Consider the following 18,863-nt stretch of genomic DNA (forward strand, 5'->3'; position numbering starts at 1 on the left):
TTCCTTTTCAAACTACAAACAAGATGTCACTGAAGTTGGAATTGGGAAGAGATGTGTCATGGCTATTAAGAAGAGTTCAAGCAAGCTGGCCCCAGCATAGCTGCTGACAGAGGCCCAAAGAAGGTGGAACATTCCAGGTAGAGAAAACGTATCCTGGCAGTTCATAGACAGTTCTTGTTCATGGAGTGTCACATCAGTTCTGTGAATGGCATCACAAGTAAATGGCTATAAATACTATATTAACTTCTACAGTATAATCACCTAAAATCACCCCACTGATTCAGAAACAGTTTGGGGGGAGGGGAGAGAAATAGTAAACATATGTCCAAATTATTTTATTTACTAATTACAGTAAAATGTATCTCTTTTCACAGTCAGTTCTTAAAGGTTCTTTTTACTTTTGCCCTAGGGCAGCTATGCAAGGCCTTGCAGGGAGGAGCTGCTATTTGTGGGGGCAGGAGGAGGGGGGTGCTTGCTTTTGCTGTAAATATTTAATATTGACTTGGAACTTAAGGAATATTTAAAAATATCTGGGTTTTGTCTGCATTTCCTATTTGATTAAGCAGGCATTTTGCTTTTTCCTTAATTACATTTTGTAGGGAGGATTATTCGACAGTTACTCTTGAAAACCGGCCAGGAGATTTGACCAGAATCCGGCTTGAAGTTTCATGACAGCAAATGATTGAACTGAGGTTTTGCTTCCTCTAATTTCATTGTCTGTGTCTCAACAAAACCAAACTCTACGCAAGCCTGGAGGGCATTTGCTTGTTGCTTTACCAAAAAACATGAAAAGGTGATCACGCCTCTCCAGACAAACACATCCATTTCCAGTGTGTCATCTGAGCTTTTGCGCTTAGGGAAAATTTTCATTTCAAGGCTGACATGGGAACTAGCATTTCAGTGATGTCATAAACACATTTAGGGCACCACACTAAGTAAAATTCAACTAAACACCACATTTAGTTCGATTTGGAAATGGGGGTGGAGAATTCATAAATATGAAGACACAATACAACAACCCCAAAAACATAAACTTTGACTCTTAGAATCAACACAATGTCCTGTAGGTTACATTTTTTGCAGAGTGTCCACCTATTCTAAATAAATCCCAAATCAGCGGCTCAGTCATCATGCCAGCCACGCTCTATCCTCCATGCCTGGTACCTGAATTGAGGATATCAAGGATTCTCTGCTCACAGCCAGGCAGAAGGATGCAGCAAGATCATGAAAAACATGGATTATGTGAAGTTGAAAGTCTAATGTAACCAATACCTTTACATCTTGGACATCACAGGCAAAGAGAAGCCGAGAAACTGAAACAGTCCCTGCCTCCAGGTCTGGCAGCAAAGGAATTGAATGAACCAGGCATTCTGATAGTAAAAGTTAAAAAAAAAAGTTTTAAGAAAAGAGGTGCATCTGGTTTATATGGTAGAGGAAGGGGCCACTGGCCACAGAATGTGGGTAGCATCTAGAAGGTAGAACTTAGACCTGTTCCATTTAAATGGAGCACGGGTTCCCACAATATACTTTCATTCATTCAGAACAAGGACACAGATAGTCCTTAGAGCCTCTGGAAGGAATAAGCAACTGCTTGATTTTAGCTAGACACATGTTGGACTTCTAACCTACAAAACTGTAAGATAATAAAATTATATTCTTTTAAGTCACAATGTTTGGGACAATTTCTTACAGGAGCAGTAGGAAACTAATGCACATGGCTTCTCTACATTTTCCAATCTCTCTACAAGGTACTACAGGTGGGACCTAAGGTATGAGGGTGTAGTGCACCCTATCGGGTCCTCATCCCTGAGAGATGTGCCACACTCCCTCCTGCTGTCTGGACAGTTGAGGTCAGAAGGTCTGTAGAGGATTCCACACAGGCTGCATCCACACAGGCCACGGTTTGCAAGGAGCAAATTCTGAGTCACTCTTTGGTGAGCATAGACTGAGGGAGCTGCCCTGACCAAATGTAGAAGGGTAATCCCAGAGTTTCCAGATTTTTCCTGTTGCAGAGTGTCCACCTATTCTAAATAAATCCCAAATCAGAGGCTCAGGAACAATGTCTTTTAAAGAATTTGACATTTGAGGTTTTGAAAAAAGATCAACCTATTTTAATGGAAAGAGTCAGAACTTTGTCAGACATCCTTAGCCTTATTTTGTATCTTAGTGCCCTTAAAATTTCAAGTAACACTTAGGGAGGACTATAATCATTTCCATGCTTAAGGCTTGTGGAGGTCTTAAATCAGTTCTGCTTTCCTGGCCTCTGACACATTCACAGCTTCTCAGTTCATTGGTCATTAACAGGGTCTTCTAGCCCTTTCCTATATAAGCTCTCCCTTCCTGTAGATTCCATTTTTGTTCAGGGATTCCCTTTCCTAGGAGTACTTACCCACCCACTCCTCCAAGATCAGTTGAATTCCGTTTTTTTTTTTTTTTTCTAGATTTCCCAAGGAAGTGTCAATTTCTTCCTGTAAGAGCCCATTTCCCTTTTCGTACTACTCATTACATTTGTGTCTGCCCCTCCCCACCAGTATCATGCACACGTGCCCACTAAGTGGTAACTTCTAGAACTGGACTACTATTCCTTGCTCACTTTGCCCTCACCATGACTTAGTGCTCTTAATGGTTCAGTGCATTTGTAAATTTTAGTAAAATCATCTTTGGCTGGCGGGAGAGTTTTGCTTTGTTTTATTGTTTTAGGTGTGCTTGTTTTACCAATCAGTGTTACGTGATGCCTTTTAAATGGCCATAGACCTGTTCCATTTAAATGGAGCGGGGTTTCCACAATATACTTTCATTCATTTAAAAAAAGAAAAGCAACTCTGACACTACTCTATACCAGGGAATGTGCCAAATGCCGGAGCACTGTGTACCCTGTAAAGTATCCTCTGTCACCCACCGGGACAGCTGTGTGACACATACCAAGTGCACCTACCACACGCCAGGCTTTGTGTGGATGACTCACATCCACTGGAGGCTCTGGCCAGTCTCCCCTTTCCAGGACTCCTTCCTTTTCAGGGAGATGTAGCCTCCCAGCATCTGGGGAGCTGACTGCGCATCTGTTGTTTGTTTGCACATCAGGCTTTTTTACGTTTAGGAACAGGCTGTTCATGTCTCCTTGGCTCCAATCTCTGTATTCCCATACCATCATTTATGACACAACTTAGAATCTATTTTATAGAATTATACTCAATTCAGTTTTGAAATTGTGCAAGAGCTTTACTCCGCTCATCTTTCTGTTAAAATGCAAGAGGGGTATGTAAAAGCCATTTATTAGCAGACTCTGGGGCTTATCCCAGCCCATTATTTTGCCATTTCCTTAAAGTTTGCTGAGAAGGGTGGGGGAGAACAGGAAAGGAGAGACTTTTCTTTCCTGAGTGATTGTTTGGTCAATCCACAGGGACCCCTACTATCCTACACCCATCAGGGAAGTAGCATTCAGAGGGTCACCCCAGGGCAGGGCTGACTATGATGAATCGCCCACAATTTGGTCAACAACAGGGGAAGTGTAATAGGAGGTGATAATCACAGAACATTAGACTTTGAAAATAAGATCCATGTCTGTCTTATATTCCCTGCATAGCAACACAATGACTTCCCTTAGTAACTGCTCCATGACATTAAAATGGATATTTAAAAAAATGATTGAACATATAAATGCCGCATTCTGGCTTCCTTCTCCAAGCACTCTTTATAAAGGCATTTCACTCACGCTTCCTCTCTGCATCAGGAATTTGGGGAGGTATTCAGTCCTTTGCTCTGGAATCATTGTGCTAATCACACAGGCCCTAGGCTGCAGTGAGAGAGAACAGAATAAGATTTTTCCAGAGACTTTTCAAATGAGCCAGAGCCCCACTTCCTTGTATGGTTGTTTTCAGACTTCTATGCCATCCTCCCTACAGGTTAAAAGTTCTGTGAGAACAAGGAAAGGCCACATAGGACAATGCAGACTGACAACACAGGCAGTCTACAGCTCTCTATTCCAGGCTCGGTATTCCACTGACCATGGGGAAGTTACTTCAATTTCTCATCCCCAAAATGAGGATAATAATAGTATCTATCTCATAAGGTTGTTATGCAGATTAGTTAATCTATCATGCCCTTAAAGTACTCAGTCCAGTTTCTGGGACACAGTAAGCTCTGACTAATCAGAGCTATATTATAATTAGCCCAAAGCCTACCACACACAGCACTTCAAAGAGATTTTTGATTGCCTACCTGGAAGGGGAGCTAGCTTAGAGGAAGCAATGCAAGCCAGGATTGGATAGCTCTTCAGCATTCCTTCTAGATCACATTCCAGTTTAATTGCCTTGGCTTGGTCATTTCTCCAAGTGTTAGCAATTTAGGACTTTTCACAGTAAAGGAAGGGGGCATGTCAGTGGCAGTTACACTTACACTTGGAAGGGATGGTTTTTCAGGGAACTCACTCCTGACTACGTGCCTCGAAGACATTAAAGGGTGTTAAGTTATCATTCCTCTCAACTGAGGGCAAGGTAAGGGGGAATGGAACCCAGTGGCAGCTGGAGCATGTCTTGCTAGACCAGAAGAAATTCCTAGAAGCAATTTAGTCTCCTCAAGAAGGGCAGGTGAGGGCCTCCCCGTTGGCGCAGCGGTTGAGCGCTGGGTTGCGAAGCTGCCCGCAGCCTCTGCAGCGCCGGTTCAATCCCCAGCTGTTCCCCGGCCACCGGAGGAGGGTCCCACATGGCGCGCAGACCTCTCCTGCCGCCCGCTGCTCCCCTCAGCAGTGTACTTCGGTCCTTCTGCCTGCTCTGCTCCCCGCTCTGGCTCTGGTGAATTCTCTCACCCTCGCGCGCTTCTGACTCTACCCAGCGCTTGTATGTATCAATCAGTCAATCAATAAATTAAAAAAAAAAACACTTTAAAAAAAAAAAAAAAGGGCAGGTGATATGCTTCCCAGAAAAAAAAAAAAGTTATGAACTTTATTAAAATATAATTTACATCAAACAAAATGTACTAATTTATTGGTAGACTTTGATGATTTTTAATAAATTACTATCACAATGAATTTATAACACATTTCTCTGGGCCCCCAGAAGTTCCCTCATGCCTCTTTTTGCTCAGGCTCCCCCCATTTTGGTCCCCAAATAATCACTTATTTGTTTTCTATAACTCTCTGTTATTTTGCCCATTCTAGAATTTTATCTGAATGGAATCACATTCTTCTGTGGTTGGTGTTTTCTGCTCACCCATGCTGTTGCATGTGCCCTTGTTCATTTTTCCACTGATTAATATTTTATTGTGTGAACATAGCATAACCTCTTCTCCCTATTTACTTTGGGTTGTTTCCAAAATGTGATCATGATAAATGAAGACACATTTATTTAAAAGTCTTTATGTGTACATTTCCCATCAGTAGGATTTAGGAGAGTTCCAGTTGCCCCACATCCTCTCCAAAAGCTGGTATTTTTGATAGATAGAATAATAATCTCCCAAAGATATTTGTGCCCAAACCCTTCAAACCTGTGAATATATTATCCCAGCATATACATGGAAGAAGGGACTTTGTAGATGTAATTGAATCAAAATTTTCAGATGGGAAGATTATCCTGGATTATGCGGTAGAGCCAACGTAAGCCTCAAGGTCCTCAAAAGATAGGAGGAAGAGGCAGAAGAGGCAGAGGAGGAGATATGTGGATGAAAACAAAGGTCAGAGTGATGAGGCCTGGGCTGAGGAATGATGGCAGTCTCTAAAAGCTGGAAAAGACAGACACCCGATTCTCCTTTAAAGTCTGCAAAGAGAGGGCCTCCCCGGTGGTGAGGGTTGAGCCCAGCTCTGAGAAGCTGTCTGCTGCAGCGTGTGTTTGATTCCCGACCGGCCAGGGAGAAACTCACATGGTGCAGCAGACCTCTCCTGACTCTCCTGCTGCTCCCCTAGCAGTGTACTTCCGTCGTTCTGCCTGTTCTGCTCCCCACTCTGTCTCTGGTGAATCCTCTCACCTCCCACACCTCTGGCCTGTACCTCAGTTCTTGTGTAAATAAATAAACCTTTAAAAAAATTAAAAAAAAATAAAGTCTGCAAAGGGAATACAGTTCTGCAGAGACCTTGGTTTTAGGCCTGTAAGACCCATGACAGTACTACCAGTAGCCATGTCCATTTGAGAAAGGACTGCTGAGAATCTCTTTTGTGGCCTCTTGGGAAAGGCCAGAGCAGCAGTGATCACACTTATCAAGTGGCATTGTGGCTCCCTTCAGAACTAACTGTGATTCCCAAACTAATTTCTTAACTTCTCACAGACTCATTTCTCAACTTCAGTTACAGAAGCAACAGGACTGTTTTGTCCCTGTGTTATGTTGCTGGTTTTGAATTCTGACCCCATTTATTAGCTGTGTGCTTTCAGACAAGTTGCCTCATTTCTTGATGTTTAATTTCCTCATCTGTAAAATGGAGTTTTGAGATCAATGACCCCAGATGATGGTTGTGACAAGGATTTAATGAATTAGTACAGGAAAAGGTTATGAATGCCGCCTAGCATATAGGAAGGGCTCAATAAATCTTATCAGTTATAGGGCATTCATATGTGCCTTCTTCCTGCTTTAGCTCTAGTTGAAAGAAAAAAAAACATTAATTCCCTTCATCAAAAATGTATTTTCATTCCTTTGCACCACAATGTTAGAGCTTTAAATAAAAGGTTCTATAGAAGATTACCCAATTCCTTTTTATTTTCCTGTCCAGATCTGATAGCTTTTAGGTTAAATCATTAACTGGAAGGTATGGAGGGAACCCTAATATCATTTGTTGCTTTGTCTTAAACACATGGTTTGGTCCATTCATCAAAGGCTCAGCTGGGCCCCTAACCAGGTCTGCCTAGTTTATAACTTTACTCACTCTGCAGCTCAGCCTTCTCTGTTAGCAGTAGACACTCTCAACAGCAAGATGATTGTGGGTTTTGCTGACTGACATTGGGATTGGAGGGGGGGGTGGGGACAAGCGTATTAGGAGGAGCTGGGCTAAGAGTGCCAGAGCCAAAAGAAGATTTGTGATTCTCTGCCTGTGGACCACAGATGATTTCCACTCCTCTGTCTATTATGGGTCTTACTTATCTCAATATCCCTAGTACCCAACACAGAGCCTGGTAAATGGTCTGTGTTCCTTACTTGTCAAACTACTGTTGAACTGCATTGATTACCAACCATTCTAGTCCTGAAAAAGTTCAAGAGATCTGAGCTGGAACAAAGCTCAAAAATAATCGACCCCAAACTCCAACAGATATAGGAATTCCTTCCATGGTAAATCAGGGAGCTGTGGTTTAGACCATAAGATCTGGAGACAAATTTCCTGGTTTTGAGTCCTACCTCTGTTATTCCAAACTTTATAAGGCATATACTTAACTTTTACATGACTCAATGCTTTTCAGGGATACAGTAAGATTTTAACAAGAGAATATATGTAGAGTGTTTAAAACAATGCATGGCACATAGGAAGTGCTCAGCAATGCTGACCATCATTATTATCCATTATTTTATCAATGACAGGATTATTTTGAGGCAATCTTATGTTCCCATGATTCCTATTGATTGATCTCAAACTTGTGTTGACATGAAAACTTTCAGAGAGCCATGACAGCTGCTAGGTGCCTCCAGAGCCTTGTCTAAATGTCTGCACCTATACTTTACCCCAGTCATGCTTCTCTTTCTGTGGGGACTTCAGATCTTTTACCATTCCCTCGAACTCTAGTTCATGGGCTGTGCTGCCATTGAATACGACCCTAGTGCAGTTCTTTCAGAAGGAGAGTAGGGTGGGCTCATTCCTTCTCCAATCTAGGCACTGCTCCAACTCAAAGAAAGGTTTCTGGGTGTCTTAGAGGTTCTGTGAGGCATCCTCTGTCTCCCACCATGGCTGCTGTAACACTATGGGGCTGGGGGAGGGTGTGCAAAGTAGATTCAGACGCCCTGTGCTTCATCGAGGACCACAAAGGCCAGCTTCTATGCTTGGAGCAGGGTAAGGACTGTGCCAGAGATACCAGCAGAGTGATTGGGGAAATCCCCAGACCTTACATTGATCGACATGGTGAGGGCAGAAATCGCTGACCATGGAATCGCTGAAGATCTGAAAATGCTGAACTCCTGAACCCTGAATCCTGAATACCGAATTCCTGGAAACCCACTTCTGCAGTCTCATATTTCCTATCAGAATCTCCACCCTCACCAATGCTTTGTTCACATTTCCCCTGGGGCTCTCCATCCTTACCAGAACCTCCATCCAGGGGGCACCACCTGTAACAGTCTTTGGCTTCAGCCCCTAGTTACAAACCTGGGGGCCACTGGCTGGCTCAGCCAGCAGGAGGGACTGCAGGAAGAGTAGGCAATGCCCACTCTGAACTACAGCTTTGAGAGTTTGCCCCTGGTATCTAGACCTTCTGCATTCACCACTTCTATCCTGAACTGCCTGTTCCTTCCATCTGGCTTCCCTGTTGCTGACTCCTGCTTGTCTTTCTCACCCCAGGTCTCCCTAATCCTAATTCCACTCAATCATTTGTTTTTTTCCATATATTTTAGGAAAAATATATCTATAACCTCAGTCCCCTTCAGACCTTTTGTTCCTTCAATAATAATTAATGTTTACTACTTACCTGGTATAGGATAAGTGAAGTTATCAGGCTTTTTATGCCCTCCCACCATTGGCATCTATGTCTAGCACCTGTGGTCTTGCACTGGCACCTGTAATTACGGACACCTGGGCCCAAAGAGCACAGGGCATGTGCATATGTGAATGGGGACACCTGTGGCAAGGGGATATAAGGACACTGTCACTCTGAGATGGGACTGCAGGACAGACGAGAGGAGACAGCCAGAACTGAGAGAGAAAGCTGGTCTGTCCCCTGATTCAGTATTAAAGGCCTATACAAATCTACTGAAGGTGCCAACATTATCTTTTCATCTATAAGAACTGAAGATGAACCAACCCAGCCTGGGATGGTTGCAAAACACTTAGTGAAGTGCTTTACAAGCAATATGTCATTTATATTTTTAAAAGATTTATTTTATTTATTTATACATATAAGACCTGGGGTATAGGCCAGAGGTGCAGGGGTGAGAGGATTCACCAGAGAGAGAGAGAGTGGGGAGCGAAACAGGCAGATCTGCTGAAATACACTGCTGAGGGGAGCAGCAGGCCAGTCAGGAGAGGTCTGCTGCACCATGTGGGTCACCTCCCTGGCCAGAGATTGAACTTATGCTGCAGTGGCTACGGATTGCTTCATAGTGCTGAGACAACCCCTTGTGCCACCAGGAGGCCCAATATGTCATTTAAACCTGAAAAAGACTCTTTGAGGTAGCTAATGTTCTTGGCTCCATTTTACCAGTAAAGAAAATGAGACTTCAGTGGTTAAATATCTTATCCAAGCTCCCTCTGGTAATTAGTAAGCCCCTCTCTCAGAGAATCGCAGGATTCAAACAGGAGAGGAGAACCACCGTGCGCTACAGGAAAAGGGGTTTATTATAGAAATTAGAGAAATGAAGTTACAGGCGCTGAGTTGAAGGGACAGCAAGAGTAGTGACACAGCCAGGCGTGTCCCACTATGAATAAAGCTACCCAAGGAAGCTTGCGGGGATTCCATGGGAACCTGCACCCCACTGCCAAGCCTCTGGTGATAGACCTGGACCCTGCTGGTCAGCAGGGTCTAGAGTGTAAGGAGGTGACAGCAAGGACAAACTCGAATCTGCCAGCACCTGTTCATGGGTCACCACATATAATCGTGATGACTCGGAGTTCATCGTGTTTCCTTGTTTTAGCCCTCTAAACCTCATGCAAATTTTTGTGTTGACAACTCTAAGACAGTACCATACAGGGAATGGAATTCGGGGAAATTTACTTCCCAGAACCCTACCTGACATATGCTGACTATCCAAGTGACCTCTTCCCTTGTACTGCAGTGGGTTCAGCAGCCATTGGAGAGCCCAGACATGCCCCAGGTTCCTGAATGCACAAACATTCAGGACCTGAGGTCCCATTCAGTCACTTAGTATGTGGCTATTTTTCATTTACTTTCTTCTTCCTGTGTCAGAAGATTAGTGGAGGGCTTACATTTCAATCTTGGCTATTGCTTTAAAATGAAAAAATAAATAAACAAGTTAATTTGTAAAAAAAAAAAAAAAAATCACAGACAGGCAAAGTGACAAATTTTTCAAGCATTGGAGCAGAAACGACAATTAGTGCTGATATGGATTCCATTTAAAACGTCCATTTTTAAAAGGAAGTAAAGTTTAAAAAAAAAAAAAAGGCCTTCTGTAGTTGCATGCCAAGGATTCCAGCAAAGACAAAACAGCCTCAAAACACAAAATGAGTCATCTAATCTGTTTGCCTAAGTCTGTCCTGCTAGTCAGGGCTGTGTTCTTTTTCAGGGAGAAGTCCTAGTTTCAGCTTATTGGCAGCAATCACCAAGCCAGTAGCTATAGTAGCTCACCATCAAAAACAGCATGGACAAATGAGGGTGACCATTGGGCCCTGTTCATCTGATTTAGGGTATAATAATTTCAGTGGGACCCAGAAAACTGAAGTTCTCAGCTCTCCTGCTTGCCTCACTGTACCCAGGGTCCCGATATCAATCCATTCTCCATGCCTTGGTTCAACTTCCGTCTCATCAGTTTCAATGTCATCAGGCTAAGAAATTCTCTCCAGCAGGAATGCAAATTTTTCTCCAACAAGTAAATTCCCACAGATGCATAGAGGAGAGAAGCATCCCATTCACCAGTGTGTGTGCCCAGGGCAAAGGAGGCAGGTGCTGAGAGCAGTGAGCCCGGGCACTGTTCATCCACACATGTTGAGCATCTACTCTGTGGGTGCCAGGCACTGTACTAGGTGCCGTGGGGACGTGGAAGAGAAGATAGATGGCTCTTGTTTTTTTCCTAGACAATGCTACTACAAATATTCTTTCATGTTCTCCTTGAGAGTAAAGTTGCCTTTGCCTGAGGATCTGAGTCTGGAAAATCAAGGGACATGTGTATTCCTATTTTCTCATTTCATGTGCCATTGTCCCCACCTAACTCCAGGCCTTGTTTGATATTAGTAGTCACCTGGACGATTAGAAAGCAGGGCCTGTGCATCATTGCCTCTTTCCCTAAAATTTTTTTGTCCTTTACTTTTGCCAAGACAAGGCTGAGAGCAGCCTGCATCCTCCAGGCACATACCTGCTGCCTGCACCGGATCATGCCGATGCCTGCCTTTTTCACAGGCTCAGACTTTATTTCTTCTGGGTGGAAGCCCTGTGGTTTGTTTGTTTTTTAACTTAAAATTCTCCAAGCAGTAGAGATGGCAACATGGATTGATGTGGGCAAGCAGCTCTCACGGCCTCTCAGACCCGGGGATTGCGCTCTGTCAGAGTCCTCGCCACATGGTTCCATTTTTCACCCAGATGTTCCCAAATTCCAGGACTTTGCAGCACTGGTTGTTACATTTGGGTCTTTTCAGAAGGTCTCAATGACAGCCCACATGAATAGTCAATGAAATAAGTTTCCCAGCCTCAGCTGGATCCTCAATAGTGCCAGGTCACCCAACATTGCTTCAGAAACAAGCATCTTACCTTGGCCCTGAGGTGGCCGTTTCCAATCTTTGCCCTTCTGCAAGGCTGAAGCCTCAGCTTTCCTCCACTTCCTACTCAATAGAAGCTAGAGGGACAGAAACAAATGAAAAGCCCTTCAGTCCTCTGCCTGTCTTCCCTTCTTTTCCAAACAGAAGCGGTGTCCACCACCCCCACAGATGGTGGAGTCCATGTCCCCTGTTTGCCCCCCTGGTCTGCTCGAGGACCACGCATTGACCACCATCCTCTCTGCTGACTGCTTTCCACTCACTTTTTAGACATACTCGAATTTCTCCCATTTGTTAGAAACCCTCTCTGTCTATCCCACATAATCCTCCAGTTGTGCCTTCTCTCTCCTCATCCCCTTGGTGACTCGCAGTTTACAGATGACAAAAACAAAAACAGGAAAAAATGTTCCCGATCTCTCAGCCTCTTCAACCTCTTGTATAAGGTCAGCTCATGGTCACATAAAAAAAACCTTTGCAGACAGGTCCTTTACAAGCCCGGTGTGGGCAGCTAGCACCTCACTATGAAAAAGTGAAGTCCCATTTTGACATGCTCTTGCAAATGTGTCTCAGCCTTAATATTGCACCTCTCAGCACATACAACCGGTCTGGATTTCCTGAAATGCCTTTTCCCCCTTTAGCTTCAAAAATAGATTAGCCTCCTTCCTGTCTCTCCTGTCATTTCTCTGGATGCTCCTCCCAATGTCTTCATTGTGTCTTTCTGTGCTGCATGGGGGCAGACACCACCACCTGTCCTGTGCCCAAGCCTCTCAGATTGACCCTTGACCTACTTCCTAATCCCCGCCCATCCTGTTCACCACCTGTTGATCTGATGACCCAAACACCCACTTCTCTCTCCCTACAGCCCTTCATCCAGCCCAGTATCATTTCTCCTCTGGATTCTCCACCATCACTTCCTGCTGGCCTCTCTTCCTCCTGACTAGCCCCTCCAACCTAATCTCTCCATTATCACTGGCATTCAGATCTTTTTTTCCATGCAAAGTTTGTTTTTGTTTTTGTTTTTGTTTTTGTTTTTCCATCAAAGCCTTGCCCTAAGAACCCTCCTGTTGCTTCCCATCACCATCAGGATAAAGCTCAAACTCAACCCATGTTTCACCTGGCCTGGAATGTCTTCGCTTCTCCTTGCCTCTCTGGTCATCCTTCAGCTTTTTTTAGCATTGTGCCCCATGCTCTGTGCTTCTTTCATTTCTTTTTTTTTAAAAAAAGATTTATTTATTTATGCATACAAGAACTGGGGTGCAGGCCAGAGGTGTGGGGGGTGAGAGGATTCACCAGAGACAGAGTGGGGAACAGAGCAGGCAGAAGGACTGAAGTACACTGCGGAGGGGAGCAGTGAGCGAGTCAGGAGAGGTCTGCTGCACCATGTGGGTAGCTCCCTGGCTGGCCAGGATCAAAATTGTGCTGCAGAAGCTGTGGGACAGCATCACAATGCTGTGCTTAACCCCTTGAGCCCCCAGGGAGGCCCATTTCTTTCATTTCTTGCAATTTATCAAGCTCTTGCCTCTAGATCATCACACCCATATACTAAATCTTTCGTTAATGCCAATGCTCACCTTCCTCCCACCCTTGTCTCATCTTTTCCCCTTCTTCCAGGAAGTCTTCCAAGTCTTCCAAGTATCCTGGGTATGTGTTCCTGCACACACTGCACTTCTTCCCACAGGGATGAAGTCAGATTTTATCGGAGCTTTTTGTTGAATTGACTTCTTTGCTAGGTGGTGAGCTGGGAGTACACAGGGACTGCTTTGTTCTCTGTTGTATGTCTGCTCCTAATCAGGGCCTTTATACATGCTAGGCAGTCAGGCAGTCACTAACTGATCAGCTCAAGGAATGATGCAAGATCACAGAAACTGAAAAAGTGAGGCAAAAATCATCATAATTCCTGACTCTAATCGACCATTGTCATTTTTATCCTTTCTGTCCCTACTTCCTCTCCCAAAATTTTGGAATTGTGAGCAAGCTACTAGTTTTCTTCCTGTTTCTGGAAATAAGCATTTGTCCCCATCACACATAATGAAAGCCAAGCTTGGAGGTTTTATCCTTGTTGTGTGAGCAGCACTGGAACTGACTGCCAGGAGGAAGGCAAGCCAGAAGAGGAGAAAAGAACGATATGGATGGCATTGTTGCATTTATACTAGACAGTGACCTGCCCTCTTTCTAATCCTAGACCAGCAGGCATGGACTTTGTGTTTGGCAATATAAAACAAGAGAAAAATTCAAGCGGCCTATGAAAAACTTAGATTTGTTGTCTTCTAAATCTAAAAGCCCTCTGACTGGCATAGGTAGGTGCTTTCTGCATCAAGCAGGGACTCTGGAGTTAAGGGGATTTGGAATTTAAAGGTTGCTCCCCTGCTTACTAACTTTAGGAAAACCACTCGAATTCTCTAAGCATCAGTCTCCTTACCTGCAAATGAGGGTACTAACAGTTCCTTCCTCAACTTGGTGCTATGAAATTTGAAAGAAATGATTTATTTGAGTGCTAGCATAGTCATAGGCACATAACATACGCTCTGTGAATGATAGATGTTTTTGAATTTATTCAAAGTTGATGAACCTCCCCAGCTTACTCAGGAGGCTCAGGAAGTATTGTTAGATGAACAAATCACTGAGGTTTGCACACTATCAAGAGCTCTACATAAAAATGGCCATGCAAGAGCAGCTGGAATGCAAATCAAGACTGCACTCAGGATCACCTGTTCCTCCCTGTTTACTTGGGGCTCACGTTAAGGTCTGTGGCAGCATATGGTATGAGGCACATTTCCCTTTCACATTTCTGTGAAAAGACTGCTTATTTCCAACTTACTCAGCAAATTGGATAAAAGTCCTACCAGTCATTTTCAGTAATGTGACAGTCTTACAGACTGAACTTTTTTTTTCTTGGTATCAATAAGAATACTCTTCTCAATCAAATTTGAAATAAACACAACAGTGGCACACCTTGGAATGGTTCCTACCCCCTGTCCGTGGCTAGGTCAGTTTGCCATAACATAATTATATTTTCAGAGGGAAAGAGGATGTATGATTGGCTCTGCTTTAGCAGAGGGAAGGAAAATGGTGTCCCTTCTTTCAACTTGGTTCATTCATTTTTTAAAGATTTATTTATTTGTGATAACAAGAACTGGGGTATAAGCCAGAGGTGGGGGTGTGTGGGAGGATTCACCAGACATTGTGGGGAGCAGAACAGGCAGATTGACTGAAATACACTGCTGAGGGGAGTAGCGGGTGAGACAGGAGAGGTCTGCTGTGCCATGTGGGTTGCTCCCTGGAGGGCTGGGGATCCAACTTGTCCTGCAGTGGCTGGTGCTAGCTTCATAGTGCTGCCTTTAACCCCTGCGCCACCAGGGAGACCCCAACTTGGTTCATCCTTTGAACAGACACTTACAGCACAATGCACAGAGCCAGGCACAGCCCTGCACAACTGCATGAAGGGACGTGAGGAGAGCCCAGAAAGATCTCACAGAGAAGTGAGGGAGCCCAGGGCAAACTTGACACAGTCTATCTCCATATGATAAATGCTGTTTTCGGAGCCGGTGTAAAGTATACAGAGAACCCAGTTGAGAATGCTCCCATCTCATTTCAGTAATTGAACGTGCCGCTGATAATAAAATGCATCCCAACTCTCGGGAATAGTGCTGTGTCTCAGCATAGCACAAGGATTCTTACATTCACAAGTATTCTTACTCAAGCCAGGTAATTTATTAAGAAAGAATGACCAGGGGACCCCAATAAGAGAATGGGGAAAACAGATCAAGGAAGGGGAGGAAGTCCTTTCTGTATTGGTGGAAAGATCTCTAAGACAGGTTTACTAAATAGGATTGTATTATATAAACTTCTTGTAAATTGTCTTTTCACCTAATATCCAAGAAAGTTTTTTTTTTTTTCATGTTATTAAATGCTCTTAAGTAATGTCATGTGTAATGCTGCACGGTCTCTTACTTTGCATGGACAGGGATTTATCTAATCCATTTCCTCTTGTTCACTATTTGGGTTATTCCCAGTATTTTCCTCATATCAAAACTTTGTTAAAGTAAAGCTTTGTATAAATCCATGATTATGATTATAGCCTTAGAGTATATTTCCAGAAGTGATATTTCTGGGTCAAAATATGGTTTGAGGCTTTTTATACATATTGTCAAATGGTCCTCAGGAAAATCACAATTAATTACATTCTCCCAGCAATGTGTAAGTGTGCCAGTTTCTTCTTATTATGCTGACAAGACTTTGGAAAAGATGATGATTTGACTAGCTACAAATAGCACTTGACTGTCTTAATTCACACTTCCTCAAGGGCAAATGAGGTCAGGCATTTTTCATATACTTGTTCACTATTTCTTTTGTGAACTATTTGTCCTTTGCCAATTTTAATTGAATGGCCACATTTTCCTTATTTATTTTTAAGAACTATTTATATATTAGAGAAATGAAAATTTTAGTTTTCATATATTTGAAATGTCATCACTGATTTTTCATGTACTTTTAAATATAGCTTATGATTAATTTTTAAAATATGTGTATTACACATTTATGAGATGTTGCCTCTGAGGCATTTCATATGTAAAAATTTTATTATAAATGACACTTTCACATGACATTTTTGCATTTGTTATTTCCAGAACAAGGTATTGATATGTGTAGATTTATTTTCCGACTGACCCTTATCTGATGGTCTAACTGACCATATCTTTTATTTTCTTTTATTATTCAATAGGTCCTCTTTGACTTGCGATATAGAAAATTATATCATTTGCAAATAATAACAGTCATCTTTTCAATACTCCTCTCCCTTCCTGTTGACTAGAAGCTCCTCACCATTGTGAAGATAGCAATGTGAGGGCCTTCTCCTACAGCCTTCCTGGCTTTTAATATGAAAGCCTGAATTTTTCCACTATTACATGTGTTGTTGACTTTTGGGTTTGCACCAATATCTATCACTTATTAAAGATATAGTTTTCAAGATTCAGGTTATAAAGAGTTGGAGGAGGAATGTTCACTAAACTGTTATCAAATTCCTGCAGTCCCACCCCTATCCAAATCTTAGATCTCCACCACATAATTTTATTTCTTATATTACTCATGATTTTTTTTACTTCTAAATTTATCACTGGCATTCACCATAATTTTTTTACTCTTGTAGATAAAGTAAAATAAACAGAAGATAAAAGTGAATAAGCTGAAGAAACCCCAACTCTCCAAGGGACACCAACAACTGAAGTAGGCTCTAGCTCTAGAACAATCTTCTGGAGAATAACATTAAAAATCAATGACTTGAGTAGGTTATTTTATCCCAGGCATAGTCAACCTTCTAGGTACTTGTATGTGTGTGTTTGTGTGTGTGTGTAAGAACTGGGGTAGGCCAGAGGTTCAGGCGGGGAGGGTGAAAGGATTCACCAGAGACAGAGTGGGGAGCAGAACAGGCAGATTGACTGAAACACACTCCTGAGGGGAGCAGCAGGTGGCACAGGAGAGGGCTGCTGTGCCACATATGGGTTTAGATCCCTGGCCAGGCATAGAACTCAGGTGGTGATAGCAATGATACTTAACCCCTAGGCCACCAGAGAGGCCCTAGGTACATTTTATTTTCTTCTAATATTTAAAGACTTTCCTAAAGGTGTTAGCTCGCTGTACTCTCTCTATCTTATGTTTCTTCATTAAATTTTCTATAATCCCCATTAGAGTTTTACTACTTATTGAGCAAAAATACTTTGAGCACCTACTGTTTATTAGACTTTGATAGGACTCTAGGTAGTCCTATCAAGCAGGTGATACTAACACAGTCCTTGTTCTCTAAAATTTTATCCAGTATGGGAGGAGGCAAGGAAAGCACAGGGCACAGGCAAGAAAGTCATAGCCTCAGTGGGGTATGTTAAATTCTTCAACAAAGCTGTCAAGAGGCCTAAATAGGCATGGGGTGGGGAGCACAGAATGATGCCCTGCGGTTTCTGGCAGGGGAGTCAGGGATCATTTCCCTAGATGCCACTCAGTTGAGAGCATGTCACTTAAGATTACCTGTTTATCTGTCACTCCACAGATGCCAAACAGCAGCCACCCTCTTGCCCCTGCAAATAGAACTACAAGTCTTATTAAAAAAAAATTATCCTTTGCCATGTTTTTTTCCAGTAAAGTCAAACCGAGGCTACCTCATAACTAGATCCACTGTAAGTACCAATTACAGATAATACTAAGTGAAGAAGGAGAAAGATAAATACTGGATGGTGTCATAATATGTGGAATATAATGTAACTATAGTGCAACTAACTAAATTAAGTGTCAGATAAAGACATGCTTAAAAACTAACCCTTGAAAGCTGGCTACAGAACTGAAGCACCAAGGGGGCTGGGGTGGGGGAGGGGTCAGAACAAAGAGGGGAGGAAGCACAATGGCCTGTGGTGGTGGGATGCAGGTAAGCGGTGCTGGGTGCACAATGGTGATAATACCTGCTTGGGTATCCTAGTATTACCTCAATTAAAAATAAATAAAATAAGGCCTCCCTGGTGGCGCAGGGGGTTAAGCACTGCACTATGAAGCTGTATGCAGCCTCTGTAGCACAAGTTCAACCCCCAGCCCACCAGGGAGCAACGCAGATGGCACAGCAGACCTCTCCTGTCTCGCCCTCTGCTCCCCTCAGCGGTGTATTTCAGTAGATCAGCCTGTTCTGTTCTCCACTCTGTCTCCGGTGAATCCTCTCACCCCCCACATCTCTGGCCTGTGCCCCAGCTCTTGTATGCATAAATAAATAAATCTTTTAAATAAATAAATAAATAATATATTTAAAAAATCATCCTTTGCCATGTTTTTCTTTCAATACAGGCAAACCTTGGCTACTTCTAACTAGGTCCACTGTTAAGTTCTGGTTTATCAGGGGCTGTTCCACCTGCTGCCTCACATCTAATTGTTAATAGGGCCCATTCTCAAAAGGGCCCCAGTTTGGACAGGAAGTGACAAGGTACCCATTGATTTCTCTTTTCCCAGCCTTAATCAAATGTCAGTCTAATGAAACATCATGGAAGAATTACGTTTTAGAGGCAGACAAAAATCATTATCAGCAACTTCACTATTATTTCTAATTAAATCAATTTTCTATTTTTTCAAGTTAATACACGTGACAAAGTTTTAAAGGCAAATGGAACTACAAGTCTTACTGAAAAAAGAAAAACCCAGGAGTCCCCTTCCTGAGCCCTCTGCACCCTGTTTTCTGTCCCATGGGCAATCTCTTCTAACTCTTACTATTCCTTCTCTTTACCACCACTTTTCTAAACAATATGCTACTTTTTGACTTTACCATTTCATATCTTCTACTGATTTC

General features: G+C 42.9%; 1 pseudogene; it reads left to right on the forward strand.

The window, feature by feature from the left end:
* The first annotated feature begins 1,153 nt into the window (after window positions 1-1,153).
* LOC119242254 (60S ribosomal protein L38-like) lies at window positions 1,154-2,474 on the forward strand (annotated as a pseudogene).
* Window positions 2,475-18,863: the final 16,389 nt, after the last annotated feature.

Source organism: Talpa occidentalis, unplaced genomic scaffold (assembly GCF_014898055.3).
Source record: "Talpa occidentalis isolate TD23 unplaced genomic scaffold, MPIMG_talOcc4v2.1 talOcc4.12, whole genome shotgun sequence".
Classification (NCBI taxonomy): Eukaryota; Metazoa; Chordata; class Mammalia; order Eulipotyphla; family Talpidae; genus Talpa; species Talpa occidentalis.